Source organism: Eumetopias jubatus, unplaced genomic scaffold, assembly GCF_037043125.1.
Source record: "Eumetopias jubatus isolate StellerSeaLion01/CBP00866 unplaced genomic scaffold, mEumJub1_p1.0 scaffold_11, whole genome shotgun sequence".
NCBI lineage: Eukaryota > Metazoa > Chordata > Mammalia > Carnivora > Otariidae > Eumetopias > Eumetopias jubatus.
In genome coordinates, this window is record NW_028274817.1 from 37,897,761 (window position 1) to 37,924,269 (window position 26,509).

The 26,509-nt window shown below is 36.7% G+C and overlaps 1 protein-coding gene and 1 pseudogene across 2 annotated transcripts in view; both read right to left on the reverse strand.

The window, feature by feature from the left end:
* COL4A5 (collagen type IV alpha 5 chain) overlaps positions 1 to 26,509 on the reverse strand; it is a 227,603-nt gene that overhangs the window by 170,624 nt on the left and 30,470 nt on the right. The gene's annotated exons all lie outside the window — the stretch shown is intronic.
* Positions 13,208 to 25,726, reverse strand: LOC114198337 (protein BEX4-like; annotated as a pseudogene).

A 26,509-nucleotide genomic window follows, 5' to 3' on the forward strand; every position in this document is an offset into this window, starting at 1 on the left:
TCAAACTTTCCTGTGCTATGAGTCATCTGTGAAGCTTGTTAAAAATGCTGATCCCAGGTTCAAAGCCTCAGAAATAACTTATGCTTGAAGTGGGGTTCACGACACCATTAGATTCTATTTAGCTAGCGTCCCAAGTGATGCAACTGTGAGTAGTCTTCAGACTATACATTATGAAATACTGAGCTAGAGAAATAGGGCAAATAAGATTTTACTCCTATCCTTCATTCTTTCTTCATCTTCTTAACCTCATTATTTGTTCCTAGCGTCATTTAAACCAAGGCTGATGTAAAAATAACATATTTTAGGTATAGATACTGATGGGAACATCCTGAAATCATACAAATTTCGGAATTAAAAAAAAAACAAAGACAAACTTCTTTACCCTATGCCCAATACCCATCTGGATTTTTCTCTACTTTGTTTCCAGTTTTTCTCTCGAACTCCCAACCAACTCTCATCCTTCCTTGGTCCTCTGGTCCCATTCCTCCTGCTATACTCATCCTTATCTGTCATGATTGCTCTGAAACAGCCTATATAATCTTAGACTTCTGATGATTTTATCTTCCTTTTCCCAGTTTTGTGGAAAGGAGGGGTGGGTTAACACTCGATCTCTGCCTATATACATGCACCTTTTAAAAAGCTCTCTATTTTTCTTTCTCTCAATGTTTCTTCTAAAACTTATAAGCTGTCACATACCTTTGTACAAGGCCAAATAAGAAGTCGAAGAGTTTAGGTAACACTTCTTTTTTTTTTTAAGATTTCATTTATTTATTTGAGAGAGAGAGAATGAGAGAGAGAGAGCACATGAGAGGGTGAGGGGGGGAGGGTCAAAGGGAGAAAGAAGCAGACTCCCTGCTGAGCAGGGAGCCCGAAGAGGGACTCAATCCCGGATCTCCAGGATCATGACCTGAGCTGAAGGCAGTTGCTTAACAAACTGAGCCACCCAGGCGCCCCGAGTTTAGATAACACTTCTAAACTGTCACCCCCTAATCATTCTACAGGCACTTGATGAAGTAACCGTATGTTTTTTCCCGATATTTCTTAAGATTGAGCAATAAAGTTTATTTCTTAATTGTCCTGAAAAACTGTAGCAGTCACAATGAATTACGTGTTCTAAAGCTTTTACTTTATCCTATCACTGGTCACATTAAACCAATTGGCTGGGTAATTCTTCAAAGTAATTCCTTTCATCTCCCTTCCCCTTTCCAAGCAACTTTAAAACTTTAAGCCAAATTCTTCTGGTGTCTCCTGATATTGGGTAGCCTTCCATGCTGTAAACCAAATGGAACAACAACAACAAAAAGCTATTTGCTGTGAAGATTTTCATTTCTTTAAGACTTTGAAGAAGAAAAACTAAAAGCTGGACCTATTCCCAAAGAGCATAAGTGCCCTCTTAATCATTTGGCAATTCCCATGGGAGCCTGAAATACTACACTGACTCTGACATCATTTAACGTTCTACTGTTGGGGGAAAAAAATCTCTAATATGAACACTGCCAGAATTTTAATTACCATATAGTATTTTAGTAATTTCTCAACCTGTCTGTAATAGCTTTAAAACAGTCTACTTTTTTTCTTTCCTGCCTAATTATGAAATGACATTGTCAGTCTGGAAAAAAATATATAGAAATACTGAAAACTATGAAAAGAGCACAAAAAAAATTCCTGAACTCCCAACATCTAAAGTTGGACTGTCTTAACGTACTGATGTATCTAACACCAGAGGAGTTAAACTGCTCCTCTCTCTTAGCGTGTGTGTGTGTGTGCATGCATGTGTGTGTATCTATTTTTTATACATACACATATATTTATTATATATAATGTATGTAATATACTCTAAGTTTTATATGATATACAATGATATACATATTATATATAAATATTCATACACATAGATGTATGTTTCAGAGAAAAGAACATCATAATTTAATTGTTTCATTGTTTGGTAATAAGAGATCAATGAGAGAATATATTTAACAACCAAAATACCCAAATGCAGGGGACTAGTTACATCCATTACAGTATATTTATTCAAATAAATATTATACAACTGCAAAAAATCTTGTTTTTGAAAAATATTTAATGAAAAATGAAAGTTTTCATGATATAATGTTAATTAAATAAGCACAATATAAATATAAAACTGTATTATAACATAAAGAAAAATATAGGCCCAGATGGCTTCATTAGTGAATCTGCTCACACATTTAAGGAGAAAAATAATACCTATGCTACAAACACTCCCAGAAAATGTTAATAAGAGAAAATACTCATTTAGAAGACCTCTATTACACCTTGATACAAAAACTACACAAATGAATTACAAGAAAATATAATTGAAGACAAATATCCCTCAAGACACAGATGCAAAAATATTTAATAAAATATTACCAAATCAAATACAATAATATATAAAAAGGATATTGCATCTTATTCAAATAGAGTCTGATTCCCAAAATGCAAGACTGGCTTAGCAATCAAAAATCAATAAATACAACCATATTCATCAACAGATTAAAGGAGTAAAATTATATGGTCATTGGACAAAATTCAACACCATTCATAATAAAAATTGTCTCCAAACTAAAAATAGATGGGAATTTCCTCAACCTGATGATTTGCATATAAAAAATATATATCTAACATTATAGTTAATAATGCAATATCAAAGACGTTTCTTCCAATAACTAGGAACACATACAAATGTCTTCTCTCATCACTTCTATTCAACATTGTGCCACTGTGCCTAGCCATTGTAACAAGAAAAGGAATAAAAAAGCAAAGTGATAGAAAAGGAAAAAACAGCACGGTTTTTATTTGAAGATAACATGATTGTTAAATGTAGAAAATTCCAAGTCATCTGTAAAACTACTATGAACAGAACAACTAGAACAGAGATCAGTGAAACTGAAAATAGAAAAACAATAGAGAAGATCAATAAAAACAAAAGCTGGTCCTTTGAAAACATCAATATAATTGATAAACCTCTAGCCAGGGTGACTATAAAAAAGATACACCTAAATTATCGGTATCAGAAATCAAAGAGGAGACATCATTACGAATCCAAGAGACCTTAGCATGAGAATAAGGGAACACTATGAACAACTTTATGCTCATAAATTTGACAATGTAGATGAAATGGAACCAATTCCTAAAAGTTTACAACTTACAAAACTCACCCCAAATGAAACAGATAACTTTAATTGTCTTATAACTATTAAAGAAATTAAATTCATTGTTTAAACCTCCTGAAAAAAAAATCACTAAGCCCAGATAGTTTCATTGGCAAATTCTGTAAATATTTGAAGAAGTAATAATAACAATTCTATATAATCTCTTCTGGGAAATAGAAGAAGACAGAACACTGCCCAATTCATTTTGTGAGGCCAACATTAGGCTAACACCAAAGCCACACTAAGTACAAAAAAAGCAAACTACAGCCTCATGAAATAAATGCAAGAATCCCCAATAAAATATTAGCAGACTGAAGCCAGCAACATACATAAAGAATAATATATCAGGACTAAATGAGGTATGTCTCAGGAATGCATGGCTAGTTCAATATTTGAAAATCAATCAATGTAATCCTACAAATTAACAGTCTGAAGAATAAAAACATCATGTAGTAAAAGCATTTAACAAAATTCAATACTCAATCATAATAAAAACAATGAGCTAGAAATATAAGAGAAATTCTTCAACCTAATAAAAGGCACCTATAAAATATACCTATGTAGTGGAGAAACACTGAATATTTTGGAAAGAAGAATCTCTCTCACTCAACACTAAGCTGGAAGTCCTAGCCAGAGTGGTTAGAAAAGAAAAATATAAACCATACATATTGGAAAAGGAGAAATAAGAATGTCTTGATTCACAGATTACATGATTTTCTATGTAGAAAATCCCAAGGAAACATCTCCTAGAATTAGTAAGTGAATTTATCAAGTTGTAGCATAAAAGAATAACATGCAAAAATCAATTTAAATTGAACGTATTCCTATATGCTAGCAAGTTGCAATTGAAAACTAAAAAGGAAACATCATTAACAACTCTAACAAAATATTTTAGTATAAATCTAACAAAATATGAGCAGTTTTATGTGATTTTTTTTAGCATTTTTACAACAAAATACTCATAGAGGAAATTGAAGACAATATAAATGGAGATGCATATTGTGTTTGTGGATTGAAAGATGCAATATAGTAAAGATGTCAATTTTACCCAAAATGATATATACATTTGGTGTAATTCCAATCATAATCATAGCAGTAATTTTTGTAGACATAGAAAGGTTAGTATTAAAATTTATATGGAAAAACAAAGTAAGTAGAATAGCTAAAACATTTTTAATACAATAAAGTGGAAGAAACTCATTAAAGGATTTTGAGACTTAATGACAAAGCTATACTAATCAACACAGAGTGGTAGTGATGAAGAGATATACACATAAATTAATGTAAAAGTAGTCAGGAAATAAAACCATGCAAATGTGGTCAAATGATTTTTACCAAAGGTACAAAAGCAATTCAATGGAGAAAGAATGGTCTTTTTAAACAAATGGTATTCAAACTGAAATCCATAAAAACATGAACCTTGAATGAAATTCCAAATCTTACACAAAAATTAACACAAAATGGATGATATATCTAAATTTAAACCTTAAACCTATAAAGTTTTTGTAAGAAAATAGAGGAAAAAATCTTCCTTAGGCAAAAAAATTCTTAGAAAATAAAATTTGTCTTACACACACACACATTCTTGGAGACATGACAAAGAAAGCACATTCTATGGAAGAGAAAAATGATTAATTGGACTTCATCGAATTTTTAAATTTTTAACTTGAAAACACTGTTAAGGGAATAAAAAGAAAAACTATAGACTGGGAGAAAACACTGTAAATCACACAATAAACAAAGTACTTTTATCCCAAGCATATAAAGAAATCTGAAGAGTTAGCAGTAAATAAACATCCCGATTTAAAAATTGGCAAAGGACTTGGATAGATACTTCACAAAACAGAAGTTATACATACAAGCATATGAAAAGACATTCAATGTCATGAACTATAAGAAAATGAAAACTAAAACCATGATGAAATATCACTACAAAGGAGAAATAATATATGAATAATTCAGTTTCTCTACGTCATTGTCAGCATTTGGTAGTGTCACTATCTTCTATTTTCACTATTCTTATAGGTATGTAGTGTCTCATTGTGGTTTTAATTTGCATTTCCCTAATGGCTCATGATGTTAAACATAATTTCATATCATCTGTGTATCCTTTCACATGAAATTTATGTTCATATCTTTTATCCCTTTTTAATGAGATTCTTCTAATGATGAGTTTTAAGTTTTTTATATATTTTAGATACTAACCCTTTGATGGACATGTGTTTTGCAAATATTTATGCCCAGTCTATAGCTTGTATTTTCACCCTTTTAACAAAGACTTTGATAGAACAAATGTTTTTAATTTGGATGAAGTCCAATTTATTAGTATTTCCTCTCATCAGTTAGCATTTTGTTATCAAGTGTAAGAACTCTTTACCTAGTACCAGGTACTGAGAACTTTCTTAATTTTTTTCTAAAAGTTTTAAAGTTTTATTTTTACATTTCTGTCAATGATTCATTTGAGTTAATTGTTTTAAAAGTGTGAGGTTTGGGTCAAGGTTCACCTTTTTGTCTATGGATATACAACTGCTCCAGCAACATTGGTTGAAAAAGCTACCTTTCCTTCATCGAACTACATTTGTTTCTGTGTCACAAATTAGCTGGGTATATTTATGTAGGTCTGTTTCCTGATTCTCTTTTCTGTTTCATTAATTCATGGGTCCACCCTTCGACGATTACCATAGCTAAGTTTACTAACTGTAGCTATATAGCAGGCCTTAATATCAGGTAGTGTGATTCTTCCATCTTTATTCTTCTTTTTAAAGACTCACAACTGAGTTTTTACACATCTTGATCTAACCCAGAGTCTGAACACATCGACTGTATGTTTAAGTACTCAATGTCTAAGTACTCATCACCAAAGACATGAAATTCAATCATGGGACTAGAGAGAATGAGAGAATGGAAAAGCTTAATTTGATGTTGTCACAAAATCAGCGTTATTTCTGCAGTGTAGAATTTGCCATGCATATATCTTAATACATATAAGTCATTTTGAGAACATGTGGGTGACTCACTGGATGAATATTTATAAAAACAATCATTTCCACATCAACCTCTCTCTACATTATCTATGCTATAAATGCACTGAACAACACATCTGAAAAAACATGTGTTTAATTTATAATGACAGGCCAAAGTCCTTCTGGAAATATATGCTTATCGAATGCTGAAACACAAATTAAGAAGATAGCATAAATGTATTGAAACTAGAATATTTTCTTGTCTATAAAAGATTTAGCATGTCAAAACAGAACCAAATGGGGGCACCTGGGTGGCTCAGTCGTTAAGCGTCTGCCTTCGGCGCAGGTCATGATCCCAGGGTCCTGAGATCGAGCCCCGTGTCGGGCTCCCTGCTCGGCAGGAAGCCTGCTTCTCCCTCTATCACTCCCCCTGCTTGTGTTCCCGCTCTCGCTGTGTCTATCTCTGTCAAATAAATAAATAAAATCTTTAAAAGAAATAGAACCAAATGTCCTCTTACCTCCTGCCTGCTGTCCTAACTGCAACTGATTACATCTTTCCTTAGGGACCTTTCCTCCTATTTTGCCCTTCCTATCACCCATTTGCCATAAGGATCCCTTATATAAAATGTTGACCTATAAGAAAATCCATGGGTGAAAGTGAAATTTTTCTAGAATAATCATTTCAAGCAATTCAATAATGGGTCCTGTTATACCTCGAAGCAGCTTCTTTTATGCAGTCTCCATGCTACACCTGTTTGGATTTGCAGAGAAATTCTACAAAACTACACAGAGAGTTCAGTATTGTAATTTTCTCAGTCAAAAACAGCTTTAAATATAAGCCTTGTGCTTAAAATTAATTTATAAAAATAAGAAAGAAGTATTGTAGGCTTAAATAGTTGCAGTCTATTTTCTTATTGAGATTTTTTATTATTTTCTGAGTATCAGGCAATTATCAAAATAAATCACAATGTAAACAAAGCATAGTCACAATTTAACATTGTATTTTAAGGTGCTTCAGTTACATCTTTACAATCCTGTAAAAGATTCAATGATGTTCCATACTTGTGCAAAACTCATCAATCCATTTGCTCACAGGAAATAGCTTAGCTTCTATATATCATAATAAAAGAACAATAATTAAAATTTAATTATAGGTTATAATGCAATAAAAATGGCCAGACATTTTTGGAATAGCTTTCAATCTCTATAAAAGCATATTTTACTAATAAATAGGAATTCCTCCAGTTGTGTTAAATATTTTATTTTTATTTACCCATTTTACTCATCCAATTAGCTATATATAGTAGGTTAAATCTTTCTCACTCTACCATTTCCATCCTTCCTTTCAGTCTTTCTTGATGAATGCTACATTATATTTAAAAAAATAAAAACAACCTCAAAATGGGCCAAAGACCTAAACATAAGAGCTAAAATCCTAAAAACTATTAGAAAAAAACATGAAAGAAAATCTTCATGAATTACATTGGATTTAGCAATGATTTCTTAGACAGGACACCAAAAGCACAGGCAACAAAAGTAAAAATAGATAAATTGGACTATATCAAATGTAAAAGCTTCTGTGAATTAAAGGACACAATCATCAAAGTGACCAAAATACATACAAATCAAATCTGATAAGAGATTAATATCCAGAATATATAAAGAACTTCTACAACTCAACAATGAACAACGTGATTAAAATAAGACAAAAGACTTGAATAGATATTTCTCCAAAGGAGATATAGAAGTGGCCAAGAAGTACACAAAAAGATTTTCAACATCACTGATCATTAGGCAAATGCAAATTAAAAACCACAATGAGACAGCACCTCACACCAATTAGGATGACTACTATGAAAAAACTATGTGTTGGTGGGGATGTGGAGAAACTGGAGCTCTTGAACACTGTTGGTGGAAATGTAAAATGGTGTAGCTGCTATGGAAAACAGTTCCTCAAAAATTAAAAATAGAATTACCATATGATCCAGCAATTTCACTTTTGAGTACTCAAAAGAATTAAAAGAAGGGTCTCAAAGAGATACCTATATACCCAAATATTTTCAGTTGATCTTTATTGTTTGTTTGTTATTCCTTGCCATGGGAGGCAGTGGTTAATATATTTGCCTTTATGTTTTCCACAATGCCCCCCAAGTAGCTACCTCAGCCTTGGGAGAGTTCTGAGTTAGGCAAAATAAGGGCAAGTCTTTTGAGCTAGTCCTTCAGGGAGCCACCAAACTGGTCAAAATAAATGACCACAATTCTTTAAGAATGAGGGCATTTGAAAGCTTCTGCCAAACTAGAGAGCAGGGAATGGAGACTAGGTAAGTTAAAATGCCACAAAGCTCTCTTAAAAAGTAACTGCTTTTTCTTTGATTAAACATTTGCCTGGTTGCTGTAATTTTTTTTATTAGTTTCCAGAATGCCAGTAAGTTGATTCTGATAATATTTGCTAGTTTTATTTGCTGCTTTTGTGGAAAGATGGATTTTTGGCATTCTCTACTCTGCCATGTTCATTGGAACCAAGCCTGATTACATCTAAACACATTTCCAAGCCAAAAAAATTAGCATAGCATCTAATAGGTAAAACGTGAAAAACGATTAATGCATGAAGTACCACACTTTGATATGGGCAAAGAGGGCCCCATAATTTAGCAGACCCCACACTAGCCATTCCTCAGCTGCTCCCAGTTCTAGGAGAGAAGATTCTGCAGGGCCAAAGGGAAAGAACCACCAGAAGCCTGTGCCTCCCCCTTCTAGATCATAATTTGAGTACCCAAGATCTTGAAATTCCCTGCCCAAATATCCCCAAGCCACTTTCATGAGCCCACACAGAACTCTTCTTCAGGTCTACTCTCCACCAGCCTTTCTCAGCCCACTAGCCTTTCTTTTCTTTTCTTTTCTTTTTAAGATTTTATTTATTTATTTGACAGAGAGATCGAGAACACAAGTAGGCAGAGAAGCAGGCAGAGGGAGAGGGAGAAGCTCCCTGCTCTGCAGGGAGCCCGATGCGGAACTCGATCCCAGAACCCTGGTATCATGACCTGAGCCGAACGCAGCCGCTTAACCAACTGAGCCACCCAGGCGCCCCCACTAGCCTTTCTTAAGCCCTAAAGAAAATTATTCATATAACCATTTTGCCCATTCGCTCAAATATGGTACAAGACTGGTAACATTTTATTATTTTTATCCAATGAATGCCTTGGGGTATTATGGCTTAATTTGCTCTTGGAACCCATTTTGAAGTGCTGCTCTGGAGGGAGGATCTTGCTATCTATGTGCCTACTGTTAGGTCCAAAGGGTTGTCAAAGGAAGCTGGTGATAGGGACCATGGACAGAGCTTGTATACATAGGCTGGAAGGAAACAGAACATTACAGTGAGGCCCCTCAGGCAAGACAGAATCAGGTATTGAAAAGAGGAGGCCAGCCAAGGACTAGGAGTCAGATTTCCCAGGGAATCATATTCCAGTGTTAAACTGTGAGGAGTTTGAGAATTCTAAACTTGAAACCTAACCTTCCAGTTCATTATAAAGTCATATGTCAAAATGTGGGACTACAACATTATTTTATTTAATAGTTTGTTAACTTGGTTTAAAAATTTTTTAAGTTTTACACATATGGTATGAACAGTTGCATTTGTATTCTTGGCTCGGTCTACACAAATGTTGACACAGGCCTGAATAGATAAACCAAACCAATTAGTTATCTCTGTAAAGTTAATGAGGTTCAAAATAGATAATGAACTAATGGTAGAGAGTATCCAAATGATTTACATATTGTCATATTTCGTTTTTTTTAAGATTTTATTTATTTATTTGACAGAGAGAGACATAGCAAGAGCAAGAACACAAGCAGCGGGAGTGGGAGAGGGAGAAGCAGGCTTCCTGCGGAGCAGGGAGCCCGATGTGGGACTCTCTCCCAGGACCCTGGGATCATGACCTGAGCCGAAGGCAGACGCATAACGACTGAGCCACCCAGGCGCCCCATTTTGTTATATTTCTACAACATACATAAATATCATAAGATGAAGATCTGAAATTTTGTCTGTTTTTCTAAGAGTAATATGTGCAATGTAAACTTTAGGGTATCAGCCACTTTCTAAAAACAAGAACTAAGACAACTCCGAATCAACATTATACCCCAGATAACTATAATACAGTATAGATATTCTTCTTAAAAACTGTCTTTTAGGCCTAAATAAACCTATCTGAATGTAGCATATTTTCATAAACTATCCTCTATTATTATTAATCATAGTGACAACGAAAGTCCTTGCTAAGTGAAATGGTCCCGACCACTGTCCCTACACAAGGGCAGCCACAGGCAGTCATGTTTTATACTACATGATCCAGAATTCCCATGCATGATTATAGGTAATTATAGAACAGGAAGGAGCAAGGTAACTCAAAAACAATCAATCCTTTGGCTGGCCAGTAGACTAGGAGGGGGCCAGCATGAAAAAACAAACATACCAAACAGATTGATTAGATTTCCTCCCATGAGTTTGAACTACAAAACAGCAAGAGATTAACCTAGGTAGCAATAGGAATGAAGCCAAGAGGTCATGATAGAGAATGGCCTCAAAGGCTATGTTGGGCATATGCAAGCCGATATTAAGAGGGAACAAAAAGTATGAGGACGAGAAAAAACAAAATAAATACAAATAGATAATACGGAATCCTGAAGCTCAAAAACAAATTATCTTCTCTTTGCTGCCTCACTTCTTGAATGCTCTGGAAGTTCCATTCTACAATAACCAACCCACCCATATCTTGGGGTAGACTGGATATCTACATCTCATAACCCAGAATATTCCTACACTTTCCTAAAATAAACAGACTGTTTCTCCAATCAAGATTCAAACAAATAGGGGTGCCTGGGTGGCTCAGTCTGTTAAGTTTCTGACTTCAGCTCAGGTCATGATCTCAGGGTCCTGGGATCAAGCCCTGCATCGGGCTCCCTGTTCAGAGGGGAGTCTACTTGCCCCTCTCCCTCTGCCCCTCCCCCTCCTTGCGCTCCCTCTCTTTCGCTTTCAAATAAATAAATAAAATCTTTATTTTAAAAAGAAAGATTCATGGGGTGCCTGGGTGGCTCAGTCAGTTAAACGTCTGCCTTCAGCGCAGGTCATGATCCCAGGGTCCTAGGATTGAGCCTGGCACCAGGCTCCCTGCTTGGCGGGGAGTCTACTTCTCCCTCTCCCTCTGCACTTCCCCCGACTCGTGCTCTCTCTTTCACTCACTCTCTCTCTCAAATAAATAAAATCTTACAAATAAAGATTGAAACAAATCACACTGCATTCATTAATTTGTTTGAAAAAACTATATTTTGGGGTGCCTAGGTGGCTCAGTTAGGTAAGTATCTGACTCTTGGTTTCAGCTCAGGTCATAAACTCAAGGCGATGAGATTAACCCCCCTCCTCATGCCCCCGCAGCTCTGCCACTCAGCTCAGTCTGCTTGAGATTCTCTCCCTCTCCCTCTGCCCTCCCCACTCCCATGCTCTCGTGTTCTCTCTAAAATAAAATAAATAAGTAAAATATTTTTTTGAATTTTTTTTTAAAAATGTTACTGATCTATTTGAGAGAGAAACAGAAATAGCGATAGAGGGCACAAGTGGGGAGGAGAAAGAGAAGCAGGCTCCCTGACGCGGGGCTCCATCCCAGGACCCTGGGATCATGACCTTAGCCGAAGGCAGACGCTTAACTGAATGAGCCACCCAGGTGCCCCAATAAGTAAAATATTTTTTAAAAATAAAAAACAGTGAAAAATAAACAGTTGTGCTCTAACAAATGAAATGTACAAAGGAATCAATGGTTTCAAATATATAATCATTCCCAATATTCCTATTAACATGCCATTCAATCTAAAACATATTTTATAGTGGGTTTCAACTGTAACATGTCAGGAAGCATACTTATTTTGCTTTCCAGGATATGTATTTTATTAAAGATTTTATTTATTTGAGAGAGAGAGCACGAGAATGGGGGTCAGAGGGAGCGAGAGAGGGAGAAGCCGACTCCCCGCTGAGCAGAGAGCCCAATGCGGGGCTTGGTCCCAGGACCCCAGGATCACGACCGAGCTAAAGGCAGCTGCTTAACCAACTGAGCCACCCAGGCACCCTGGAGGGTATCTATTTTAATATGAACTTTACACAGGCTCCTATAGACTCCTTGATCTCATGAATGAGGAGGAAAATACAAGGCAACTCATATTTTTAACACTATCAGCCACTTATTTATGTCAGATTTCTCATACCAAAGGTTGTATATGCCTTTCCTTTTTTTTTATTAAAAGATTTGTTTATTTTTAGAGAGAAAGAGCGTGCACAGTGGGGAGGAGCACAGAGAGAGGAAGAGAAATCTCAAGTAGACGCCCGATGAGCAGGGAGCCTGACATGGGGCTTGATCTCAGGACTCCAAGATCATGATCTGAGCTGAAATCAAGAATCAGACACTTAATCGACTGAGCCACCCAAGCACCCCATGCCTTTCTTTTTGACATATATTGCCAATCATCAAATATATTTAAAATGCTGTGTATTAATGGCTTAGAAAACACCTATTTAAGTCATAATTAATTCATTTGCCAATCAAATCAATAACTTCAGATATGTAGATTTCAAAACCTTAAAAAACAGTAAAATCAGAAATATCCCTGTAACTTGAAAACTGATATACAAGGTTGGTATTCCTTTTTGTACTGGCTACTAATATCTGTAAATAGATGTATTCAAATAATAAATTTATCATACCATTTACCTGCTGGAAAAAATCTATAGATGCTGTTATTGCTATATTATATATCATATTACATTATAAATTCCATGAACTCAGGGATCCTACCTTTTTTTTACCTTTTAGACTGCTTTATTAATTTCATATTATGAAAATAATAGTTTTTCCTTAAAACTGGGTGAAATTGCCCTACTGGACAGAAAGTTTTACACTGAGACAAAACAATATTTAATTATAAACTTCTAAGTGGAAATACCAAAAAGGTTACAGAGAAAGTAAATCACAAAACTACAATCTTATAGAGCAGAGGCCACATTATTAACCTTGGGGAAAACCTTAGGATTCAAGATATAAGGCAAAAGTCATAATGATTATCAGGTTCAGGAGTTTGGAAGCGCTTATGATGCCTCATTTGCTGCTCCTTAGTCTTTCTCCTGATTCCCATCATCTGCCCTATGAACTTCTCCACATCATCTCCCACTTCACTGTAGTCAATATTCCTGTTAGGTATGGCTCACTGAAAATTAGAGACAAGCCTCTCATTCACCCCAGCCTGACATTTCCTCCAGGCTTCTGGCCTTCACCCTCCTCTCCAACTGCATGATTCCTTTACATTCTGCATGGGGCCCTGTTCTCTTTCCTTTTCCTGCTGGGCATTTTCCACATTGAGATTTTTCACTGCTTGTTTCTCTTCGGACGCCACGGCTCCTGGGCCTATCCTTGCATTCTCCCCCTCCCATTTCTCTCAGCGAGTACACGGCCAAGACACAGACCTGCACACGTGCTCTCCCTCCGCCTATTCTTTGGGGCTGCCCCTGGCCCACATGCCCTCAGGACCGCTGGGAGCAGGTACTGAGAAGGGAGCCAGTGACTGCTGGGTCTTTGGATACTGTCTTTTTAACATCTATATACCGACAGGTCCAGACAAAATGCAGAGAAAGTAGTAGGGGCTCCATAAATACTTGTTGAATGAATACTAAACTCAAGAAAACTCAAGCAAAATAGTTACTCCTATTTCAAGGAAGAGTTATAAATTTACCTAAATGTTTGCACTACTCCATAAAAGGAAATCTCCAGCATAGCCCTCATATTTCCATTCTCTCCTAAATAACCACTTACTCATACCTCCTGAGTTGACTCGCTCCATACCCTCAATTTCTTTCGATTCTGGGGTTAAAATTGCCAAATAAGAAATTTTTCAAAGAGTACACCCTCCCTCTGATAAGTCCTATTCCTTTAGTCAGTAATCCCTCCCTCAGCCCATATTTATTTTGTGCCAGAGATAAAAATCTTTACAGTAAATATCATTACAAAACTTCCTTAGTCTATATTAATGTCCTTTCTTTAGTACAGTCAATTTCTCATTTATTTACAGGGTTATAACCTTTAAAATCAATATTAATACTGTAAAAATATATTATCTCTTAATTGCAATGGAGCAAGATAAATATATCTGCATTGTGAATGAGTGAATGAATGAATGAATAAGTAAATAAATAGTAAATGAGTATTAATGAGTTTTATCATTCTCAGCAAGCCTAAAAATTTGAAATCCAGGTTAATGTATGCACTTTCATCCGACATCAAAACAAGGAAAACACAAAAGAGACTATTATGGGTAGAAAAAAAAATCTAAATAATGGAGTGCCATACCATGCTCATGGATTGGAAGACTCTACATACTAAATATGCCAATTCTCCCAAATTGATCTGTAGGTTTGATTCAATTCCAATTAAAATTCCAGCAAGGATTTATAGACACAAACTAATTATAAAATTTATATAACACAGGTACTAGAATACCTAAAACTACCTTGAGAAAAAAGAATAAAGTGGGAGGAGTCAGTCTGCTTAATATTAAGGCTTACTATATAGCTAACAGTATGTTATTGGTGAAAAAATAGACATCTAGATCAATGGAACAGAGTAAAGAACTAAGGAATAGATTCACACAAATAAACCCAGGTAATTTTTTTTTAAAGAGTTTATTTATTTGACAGAGAGAGACAGCGAGAGCAGGAACACAAGCAGGGGGAGTGGGAGAGGGAGAAGCAGGCTTCCCGCGGAGCAGGGAGCCCGATGCGGGACTCGATCCCAGGAACCTGGGATCATGACCTGAGCCGAAGGCAGACGCTTAACGACTGAGCCACCCAGGCGCCCTCAGGTGATTTTTTGTTATGAAAGTATAAAAAGCACTTCAATGGAGAAAAGACAGCCTTTTCAACAAATTGTACTGGGGAAATTAAAAATGGATCATGGACTTAAATGTTAGAAATGAAACTATAAAACTTTCAAAATATCTTTAGTATCTAGGGCTAGGTGAAGAGTTCTTAGATGACACCATAAGCACAACTCATAAAAAGAAGATATTGAATAATTGGACTTCATCAAATTTTAAATCTTTTGCTCTGCAAAAGATCCTGTTTAGAAGATGAAAAGACAAGCTACAGATTGGAAAAAAAATATTTACAAACCACATATCCAACAAAGGACTAGAATCTAGAATATATAAAAAACTCAAAAACTCAATAGCAAAAAGAAGAAACAAACAGTCCAATTAGAAAATGGGCAAAACACAATGAAGAGCCATTTCACTGAAGAGGATATAAAGGTGGCAACCAAGCACATCAAAAGATGTTCAACATCATTAGCCATTAGAGAATCACAAACTGAAGCCAAATTAAGCTATCACTACACACCTATAAGAACAGCTAAAATAAAAAATAGTGAGAACAGCATATGCCAGTGAGGGTGAGGAGAAACTGGATCACTTATTTAGGATAAGAATGCTACTCTGTGGGTGCCTGGGTGGCTCAGTCGGTTAGGCGTCTACCTTGGACTCAGGTCATGATCCCAGAGTCCTGGGATCAAGTCCCACATCAGGCTCCCTGCTCGGCGGGAAGCCTGCTTCTCCCTCTACCCGCCACTCCCCCTGCTTGTGCTCGCTCTCTCTCTCTGTCAAATGAATAAATAAAATCTTTAAAAAAGAGAGAATGCTACTCTGTGACACTTTGACAATATCTTAGAAAAGCAAATATGGAACTACCATATGACCCAGCAATTATACCCCCGGTCATTTAGCCCAAGAAATGAAAATTTCTGTTTACACAAAAACCTGTACAGTAATATTCATAGCAGCTTTATTTGTAATAGCCCCAAACTGGAATCAACCCAGATTTCTTTCAATATGTGAATGATTCAACAAACTGTGGTACATACATAACATGGACTATTACTCAGCAATAAAAAGGAATAAACTATTGATAATCAGAAGAACTTGGATATAGATCTCCAGGGAATTATGCTGATCAAAACGCTAATCACATAAAGTTACACACTATATTATTCCATTTATATAACATTTTTGAAAGGACAAAATTTTAGAAATAGAGAATAGATTATGGGTTGCCATGAGTTAGGGTAGTGGGGGTGGGGCATGGGGGTGTGTGTGGTTATAAAAGCACAATACAGATATCCTTGTGGTGTTGGAACTGTGCAGTATTTTAACTGTGGTGGAGGATACGTGAATCCATATATGTAATAAAATTGTACAGAACTAAAACACACACACAAATGAACACAAGTAAATATGGTGAAATATGAATAAACTGAAATTTCGTGTTAATATTAACATCCTGGTTGTGATATTATACAATAGTTTTGCAAGATATCACCACTGGGAAGAAATAGGTAAAGTGTACAAAGGATCTCTCTATATTATTTCTTAGAACTGCATGTGAATCCACAATTATTTTAGTAAAAATTTAAGTTAAAAAAAGCCATTTGAAAAGTTGTTCACTCTGTTATAGAATCTTCTAAATTACTTAATATTAGTAATGACCATAACTTTATTTTTTCTTAAAGATTTTATTTATTTATTTGACAGAGACACAGCGAGAGAGGGAACACAAGCAGGCGGAGTGGGAGAGGGAGAAGCAGGCCCCCCGCCGAGCAGGGAGCCCGATGCGGGGCTTGATCCCAGGACCCCGGGATCATGACCTGGGCCGAAGGCAGACGCTTAACGACTGAGCCACCCAGGCGCCCCTGACCATAACTTTAATTTCACATTTCAAATTGCCTACATAAATTGAGAATCTTAGCGAGATCCATCAATGCATATACCTTACCACAATGTCCAATCTACCCACCACTGTCCAGTAAATATTTAGAACTGCCTGTGGTTAGAATTAAAGTTGGACTTTGATGGAAGAAAATGAAGAAGAGTAAGGAAATATGTACAATAAAAAAATCTACCTCTTCAATGCTATTATTAGAGAAGCACTTTGGTAATTATTTTCAATACAAAGTCAATAATATTAGCAGAAAGGAAACTCGAGCAGCATTAGAATAAGACATTACATAAAAATGAAAATAAAAAAATGTGGAAAAGTGTTTTTAAAAATTCAACCTCAGGGGCGCCTGGGTGGCTCAGTTGGGTTAAGCGACTGCCTTCAGCTCAGGTCATGATCTCAGGGTCCTGGGATCGAGCCCCGCATTGGGCTCCCTGCTCCGCGGGAAGCCTGCTTCTCCCTCTGACCCTCCCCCTGCTTGTGTTCCCTCTCTCGCTGTCTCTCTCTCTCTGTCAATTAAATAAATAAATAAAATCTTTAAAAAAAAATTCAACCTCAGAACCCCAATGTAAATGTGATTCAATTCAATTCAACAAACATTTTATACATATGGAGTTTATGAAAAGCTATAAGCTAATGCAAAGGGGGAATGCAAATTATATCCTCTAGAAGTTCACAATCTAGTGAGAAAGGCAGACACATAAATAATGATGATACATGGCAGACATTGATAAGTGCTATAATAGAAGTGATATACAGTGCCACAGACAAAACTCTGAGAACAATTTGTTGTATGATGCAAGAGTCCAGAGCCATTTATGAATCAGCCAACACATATAAATATACAGTGAACTTCTAACCTTCCTATAATGTGTCTTAGGCATTGAGAAAGGAAAACTGCAAACACTTATTTCAAATGAGAACATATCATAATTTTAAATAATTCTCTGTAAATTCTAACACATTGGTAAGTTTCTAAGTAAAGAATAATTCTATTTTTCTTAAGATATAAAAATTTTTTAAGTACAATATATAAGAAGTAACAAAATATTGACTTAAATTTCTAATGAGTAATTTACATCATTTCAAATTATGAGGGGATGTTGGTTCAGCTGTTTGTCAACTATGATATGTTAGCTGTACAATGAGTTAATTGTAAAAAGCTAGTGATTTTTTATTTTTTATTTATTTATTTATTTTAAAGATTTTATTTATTTATTTGAGAAAGAGAGAATGAGAGACAGAGAGCACGAGAGGGAAGAGAGTCAGAGGGAGAAGCAGACTCCCCGCCGAGCAAGGAGCCCGATGTGGGACTTGATCCCGGGACTCCGGGATCATGACCTGAGCTGAAGGCAGTCGCTTAACCAACTGAGCCACCCAGGCACCCTGAAAGCTAGTGATTTTTTAAAACACATAAAATGTTCTGGCTTAGAGTTTATTTGACCTAAAGGTGTTCTTTGGAATTACCCTTGTTCTCTTATGTAAAAAACCATGCCCATAGGTGTAAGTTAAGGAGAAAAGATATTATGCCATCAATCCAGTAGCAGACCAACCATCATAAAAAGGGAATTATTTTTTATAAACATCACAGGGTCTTAAATATATGAAAAAATGCTCACCTTACTCAGAACATAAATGCAAATTAAAACCACAATGAGGTATCATTTTTTCACCTATCATTAGCAAAGATATAATGTTTGATAGCACAATGTGTTGGCGAGGGTTGGGGAAACAAGCACTTTTATCTATTGCCGGTGTAAGTGTAAATTGGTACAACCTCTATGGAGGACAATTTGGCAATATCTATCAAAATGACAAAGGCACATACCACCCAACCTAGCAATTCCATTTCTAGAAATTTATCCTACAGATAGTACACATCTGAAATGACCTATTACAAGGTTATTCGTTGCAGAAATATAATAGCAAAAGTCAGGAAACAAGCTACGTATTTCTCAATAGAGGATTGGTTAAATAAATTATGGCATATCCATACAATTGAATAATACTACACAGCCATCACTCTTTATGTACTAATATAGAATGATCTTAAGCAAAGTACAGAAAATGTGTAAAAACAAGGAAACATAAATAAATGTGTAAAAATAAGGAAACATAAGTAAGTGCATGTATGTTTGTAAGCGCCCATGCTTATATATGCATGAAATACCTCTAAAAGGAAAAACAAGAAAAGTTAACACAGGATGCCTCTGGGAAGGAGAATTATGTGGCTGGGCACAAAGAGGGGGAAGCTTTTAATTGTATAGACTTTTATAACTATCAAAATTTGAACTACCTGAATGTATTACCTAATCAAAAATAAATGCAAATGGAGTGAGAGGTGGGGAGGGGGAAGAAAAAGAAAAACAATCCAAAGCAGCCCAACACATCTTCTTCTGCAAATTATTACAGCTAATTTCTCCTGTCTAAAAAACACCTTGGGGCAGGGTATGAACCAAGGGAACCAATTTATTTCAGTTACAAAATCAGCAGTTAATCAGGCTGATGTTTGTTTCATGGTATTGTAATTTTTCAAGTTATTATAAGTATTGTTAACTATTCTACACATTCTAAGTATTTCCCCACTGAAGTTTTCCGATTAGCTATATGAGAGCTTTACCTTTAGCAGCTCCTCCAGATCCAAAAGAGAATACTTGGTCAGAGAATTGACAGTTTGGAATAAATAAATCAACACTGTGGACATATGATGCAACTATATTACAATACTGTGAGGGTGATTAGCTTTGCATTAGTCTATATAGAATAAACAACTTTGATTTACTTATTTTTCCTTTAAAAACGATCAGTTAACTCTTTTCTCTCTGTCTCTCTCTCTCACCCTCTCTTTCTCCCTCCCCCCATGCCTCTGTCTTACACACACACACACACACACACACACACAGAGTTTTAGAACTCAATATAGATAATTATTTTGTTCTGTGCTCTATGTACAATTCTACTATTACACTCATCATGCCATATCGTAATTTGTCTCTCAACAGAACTGTGGGCTTTTTGAGGGTGAGGAGATTATGTACTAGAATGCAAAAGTTTGATGACTGTCTCACAAACCTCCTCCTCCAAACACTTTCTAATGTAATGATCATTTGCTTTATTCTGATAAATTTAAATCAGAAAAAAATAACAGTGATATCATATTCTTCCACATTTTCTTGTTCTGAAAACTTTGGGAAATCCTATATGAATCTTAGAAAAAATAACAGTGATATCATATTCTTCCACTTTTCTTGTTTTGAAAATTTTGGGAAATCCTATATGAATCTTAGACATTCCATTTGAATATTTGCATATAGGACTATTTAGATTTGGCATTTAGACCAAAGGATATTAAAATGAAAATATTTTCAAGGTATCTTTTTTGAAAGCATAAATAAAAAATTTTCTTGGTGTAGCCACTCTAGAGGTTCCTCAAAAAGTTAAAAATAGAACTACCCTATGATCTAGCAATTGCTCTACTAGGTATTTACCCAAAGGATCCAAAATACAGATTCGGAGGGAATGCAATAGCTAAACTATGGAGAGAGCCCAAATGTCCATCAACAGAAGAATGAATAAAGATGTGTGTGTGTGTGTGTGTGTGTATCTATCTATCTATCTATCTATCTATCTATCTATCTATCTCTCCAATGGAATACTACTCAGCCATCAAAAAGAATGAAATCTTGCCATTTGCTGCAATGTGGATAGAGCTAGAGCATATTATGCTAAGTGAAATAAGTCAGTCAGAGAAAGACAAATACCATATGATCTCACTCAGATGGAATTTAAGAAAACAGATGAACATATGGGAAGGGGGGAAAAGGAGAGAGGGAACAAACCATAAGAGAATCTTAATGATAAAGAACAAATTGAGGGGTGATGGAAGGAGGTGGGTGGGGGATGGTCTAGATGGGTGATGGGTATTAAAGAGGGCACTTGTTGTGGGGCACCTGGGTGACTCAGTCTGTTAAGCATCTGACTCTTGATTTTAGCTCAGGTCATGATCTCAGGGTTGTGAGATTGAGCCATGCGTCAGGCTCTGTGCTGGGAGTGGAACCTGCTTAAGATTCTCTTTCTCCCTCTGCCCCCACCTCAGAAAAAAAGAGGGCACCTGTTGTGATGAGCACTGGGTGTTGTATGTGATGAATCACTGAATAGTACTCCAGAAACCAACATTGCACTGTACGTTAACTAAATAAAATTTAAATTAAAAAAATTTTTCTTATGCATGGTGTACTGGTTTGACTAGTCCTCCCAAAATTCGTGTCCACCTCATCACCTCAGAATGTGACCTTATTTGGAAGTAGGGTCTTTGCAGATGTAATCAAGCTAAAGTGAAGTCATATCGTGTAGTATTTTCCAGCCCAATTGTAATGAGATAATCAACAAAGGCATAAAAATTATTTTCCACATTTCCCAATGTGAGACTCTTTGAGCGAGTTTAGTCACACAAATCCCAAATAAGTCAAGTGCATTTCCATGATCCAGATTTTGATGCAAGATCCAGATCCAGCTGTCTACGAACCAGGAAGGGGGACTTCACCAGACACTGACTCTGCCAGCACTCTGATCTTGGATTTTTTTTTTTAATTTATTCATTTGAGACACAGAGATACGGAGAGAGAGAGAGAACATGAGCAGGGGGAGAAGCAGAGGGAGGGGGAGAAGCAGGCCCCCCGCTGAGCAGGGAGCCCGATGCGGGGCTCAATGCGGGGCTCGATCGCAGGACCCTGGGGTCATGACCTGAGCCGAAGGCAGACGCTTAACCATCTGAGCCACCCAGGCGCCCCTGATCTTGGATTTTCCAGCCTCCAAAACTGAGAAATAAATTTTCCCCCCGTCTGTGATACTTTCTTATAGCAACCTGAATGGACTAAGATAATAATTCCCTCTATAAATACAATAAAAGAATAAAATACTATATAATCATCTCTGTAGATGCAGAATTTTAGTAGCCATTTTTGATTAAAACTCTCACCAAACTAGGAATAAAAGGTAACTTCTTTAATCTGATAAAAGGCAGCCCATAAAACCCACAACTAACACAGTTACTCAGCAGCAGCACTATTGACATTTTGGCCTGGATGCTTCTTTGTCATGCAGACTAGGTGGGTGGGGGTACTGTGCATTGTGGGATGTTTAGCAACATCTCTGGCCTCTACCAGTAGATGCCAATAACAGCCCCCAATCATAACAACCAATAATGTTTCCAGACATTGCCAATTGCCCTCTATGGGCAAAGTTTCCCCAACCAATTGAGAACCATTGAACTGCCATCACATTTAATGGTAAAAAACTGAACGCTTTCCTTCTATTAAGCGGAACAAGGCATAAATGACTAATCTCACCACTTTGCTCTCCCTGCTTCTACTGAATATTGTACTGGAGGTCCTATCCAGAACAGGCAAAGTAAACAACTAATAGAATGAAAAGGGAAAAGTAAAACTGTCTCTTTTCAAAAATGGCATATAGGAAATCCTGAAGAATCTATAAAAAGTTACTACAAAAAATAATAAAACTGGTACACTGAAATGTAAATTTTTTCATTGCCAAGAAAAATTAAATACCTAAAAAATAAATATACCATAGACATGCAAAGATTCAATATTGTTAATGTCGATTAGTCTACAGATTAAACACAATCCAAACAAACATCCACTGCCTGATTTCAAGCCTTATCATAAAGCTACAATAATCAAGACAGTGTGATATTAGTGTAAGGATGGGCAAGCAGATTAACAAAATAGAGTAGAGGGCCCAGAAAGTGAAAAGTAGCTCAATAGGGAAGGGATTGTGTTTCCAAAACACAGTGAAAGAACGTATTAAAAATTTTTTTGGACATCAATGAAATGGTGGAGTAGGAAACTCTAAGCACCTGTCCCTCTGCAGAAACATCAAAAAATTAAGAAGGAACTGTCAAAACCAAATTTGTCAGAACTCTGGAAAATGACCCAAGGTTTACAACAACCAAATAAATGTTGAATCAAGAAAAATACAAATTAAAAGTGGTAGAAAAGGTCTGTGGTGCTTTTGCTTGTCCTTACCCAGCTTCCTCCCAGGCTCAGTGGCACTTTTCAGAAGGGTAGCCACATTCACTTGTGGGACCCTTGTCCCTGGTACCAGGGACGGCAGAGCAGATTTCATTCACAAAGAATTGTTTGTCTGTTCTAACCTGTCTGGCGACCACCTGAAGGACCGATGCAAGGCATTTATCTTTGTTTTATCTAACCTGGAAAAGACACAGGACAGTCGAGCTGTAGGCATTGTGAAAAAACAATGTAAAGCAAATGAACAAACCACAGTTGCCCGGGGCAAAAGACTGGAGGTGAGGCATATGGATAAGATGCCAAAAGCCTGGGAGGAAAAGCAGTGGAGCTTTTTGGAAAAAATAGGGCATTGAAAAATGCCCATGTATACTGAGGAATTTAAAAAGCCAGGTATATGCCCAGGGGAGGACCCACGCTCAGGAAAGACCTAAGAAAAACTTGAGCTTTCACTCTAGCTGATCTCCAAGCACAATATAAGCAGGGAATGAAAGCTAAGGCAGAGTTGCAAATGGCCTGGCTAAGTCTTAAAGGAGTGCCATAACACAGAGCCAATGCACAGAGACAGGAGATATTTTTTCTTCCTTCTGTTTTTTTTCTTTTGTTCTCCTTTTCTCTCTCTTTTATTGGTTCCTGGCATTCAGAGAAATATCTGTCAAAACACTATCTGAGCACAAGTTAAAGGAACACAGATTTCAGTACCATACGTGACTACGGATAGAGGCTCTGCATAAACAGGTTGTAAAAGCCACTAAACAAATGAATAACGGCAGCCCTCAACAATAAAAACAAGGAAACTCTGGTAAAAGGCAAAGTCTGATTTCCAGTTACCACATTTAAAATAATCAAATTCTGCTTTCAACCAAATATGACAAAGTAAAAGGAAAGTGTAGCCCATTTAAGAAAAAAAAAATAACTGACAGGAATTATCACTGAGAAAGTCCAAATGCTGGTTATTAGACAAAAATTTTATTTTTATATATTTTTTTCTCATTAAACTTTTGTTTTAATGGGTCTCAAAATTCTGTGACAGATTTTTGGTCAAGTTGTTTCCATTAAAAAGTACTGATTTTAGGGCGCCTGGGTGGTTCAGTCAGTTAAGCGACTGCCTTCAGCTCAGGTCATGATCCTGGAGTCCCTGGATCGAGTCCCGCATCGGGCTCCCTGCTCAGCAGGGAGTCTGCTTCTCCCTCTGACCCTCTTCCCTCTCGTGCTATCTCTCATTCTCTCTCTCTCAAATAAATAAATAAAATCTTTAAAAAAAATAAAAAGTACTGATTTTAAAAACTGATAACTTAAAATTGCCATACACAAACACACACACACACACACACACACACACACACAAATGGTCCACAAAAAATTCCCCTTTCCGTCCAAAGGTTTTACAGTGCATTGCTATCATTAACCAGTCTTCTACTATTAACTTAAATGGTCCATTGACACAAAGAGTTCTGAGACTGTTCTCCCACCACTGATTAAGACTGGGTTGGCAGGTATTGGGGATAATATTCATTTAGCCTTCTGAGCTTTCTGGGCAGACTTGGTGACCTTGTCTGCTCCATCTGCCTTCTTGTTCACTGCTCTGATGACACCCACAGCCACTGTCTGTCTCATGACACCAACAGCAAAATGACCCAGAGGAGGATAGTCAGAGAAGCTCTTAACACATATAGGCTTGCCAGGAACCCTAACAACAATGGCAGCATCACCAGATTTCAAGAACTTGGGACCATCTTCCAGCTTTTTTCCAGAATAACAATCAATCTTCTCCTTCAGCTCAGCAAACTTGCAAGCAATGTGAGCTGTGTGGCAATCCATCACAGGTACATATCCAGCACTGATCTGGCCTCTATAGTTCAGGATAATGAACATCTTTGACAGATACATTCTTGTTTTTCTTTTTTTGAAAGATTTTATTTATTTATTTGACAGAGAGAGATCTAGCAAGAGAGGGAACACAAGCAGGGGGAGTGGGAGAGGGAGAAGCAGGCTTCCCGTGGAGCAGGGAGCCCGATGCAGGGCTCGATCCCAGGACCCTGGGATCATGACCTGAGCCGAAGGCAGATGCTTAACAACTGAGCCACCCAGGCACCCTGACAGATACATTCTTGACACTGAAACCCACATTGTCCCCAGGAAGAGCCTCCCTCAAAGCTTCACGGTGCATTTCAACAGACTTTACTTTAGTTTTAACATTTAACATCGACTGGTACAAAGGTGATTACCATGTCAGGTTTAAGAACACTAGTCTCCACTCGGCTTACAGGGACAGTACCAATACCACCAATTTTGTAGACGTCCTGGAGGGGCAGACGCAAGGGCTTGTCAGCTTGATGAGCTGGTGGCAGAATGCAATCCAGAGCTGCAGTGTGGTTCCACTGGCATTCCCATCTTTATGGGTGACTTTCCATCCCTTGAACCAAGGCATGTTAGCACTTGGCTCCAGCATGTTGTCACCATTCCAACCAGAAATTGGCACAAATGCTATTGTTTCAGGGTTGTAGCCAATTTTCCTAATGTGGGTGCTGACTTCCTTAACAATTTATTCATATCTCTTCTGGCTGTAGGGTAGCTCAGTAGAATCCATTTGTTAACACCAACAACTAACTATTGTACACCCACTGTGTAAGCAAGAAGGACATGCTTATAGGTCTGCGGGTTCTTAGAGATACCTGCTTCAAATTCACCAACACCAGCAGCCACAATCAGGACAGCATAGTCAGGCTGAGATGTGACTGTAATCATGTTTTTGATAAAGTCTCTGTATCCTGTGGCATCAATGATGGTCACATAATACTTGTTGGTCTCAAATTTTCAATGGTGATATCACATTCATGTTCAGCTTTCAGTTTATCCAAGATCCAGGCATACTTGAAGGAGTCCTTGCCCAACTCAGCAGCCTCCTTTTCAAATTTTTTGATAGTTCTTTTGTTGATTCCACATCTGTAGATCAAATGACCACCAGTAGTGGTAGACTTGCCCAAATCTACATGTTCAATGATGACAATGACAATGTTGATATGAGTCTTTTCCTTTCCCATTCTGGTTTAGGTTTAGTGGTGGTTTTCATGACACCTGTGTTCTGGTGGCAAACCCATTGCAAAAAAGCTAGACAAAGACTTCAAAACAATTGTTTTAAATATACTCAAAGACCTAAAGAAAACCATGGACCAAGAACTAAATGAAACCAGAAAAACAATATGGAACAAAAGGAAAATATCAACAAAGTCAGAGAAGTACAAAGAGGAACCAAATAGAAATTCCAGAGCTAAAAAGCACAATATTTGAAATTAAAACTTCAGTAGAGGTGTTTAACATCAGATATCAGCAGGCAGAAGAAAAAAAGCAATAAACTTGAAGATACAAAAATTGATATTATCCAGTATGAGTGGCAGAAAGAATGGAGATAAATGAGCAGAGCCAGGAGATCTATGGGACATTCATCAATCTGAACAAAATATACATTTTAGAAGTACCAAAGAAAACAGAAAAGAATATTTAAATATTTTTTTAAAAATATTTTTATTT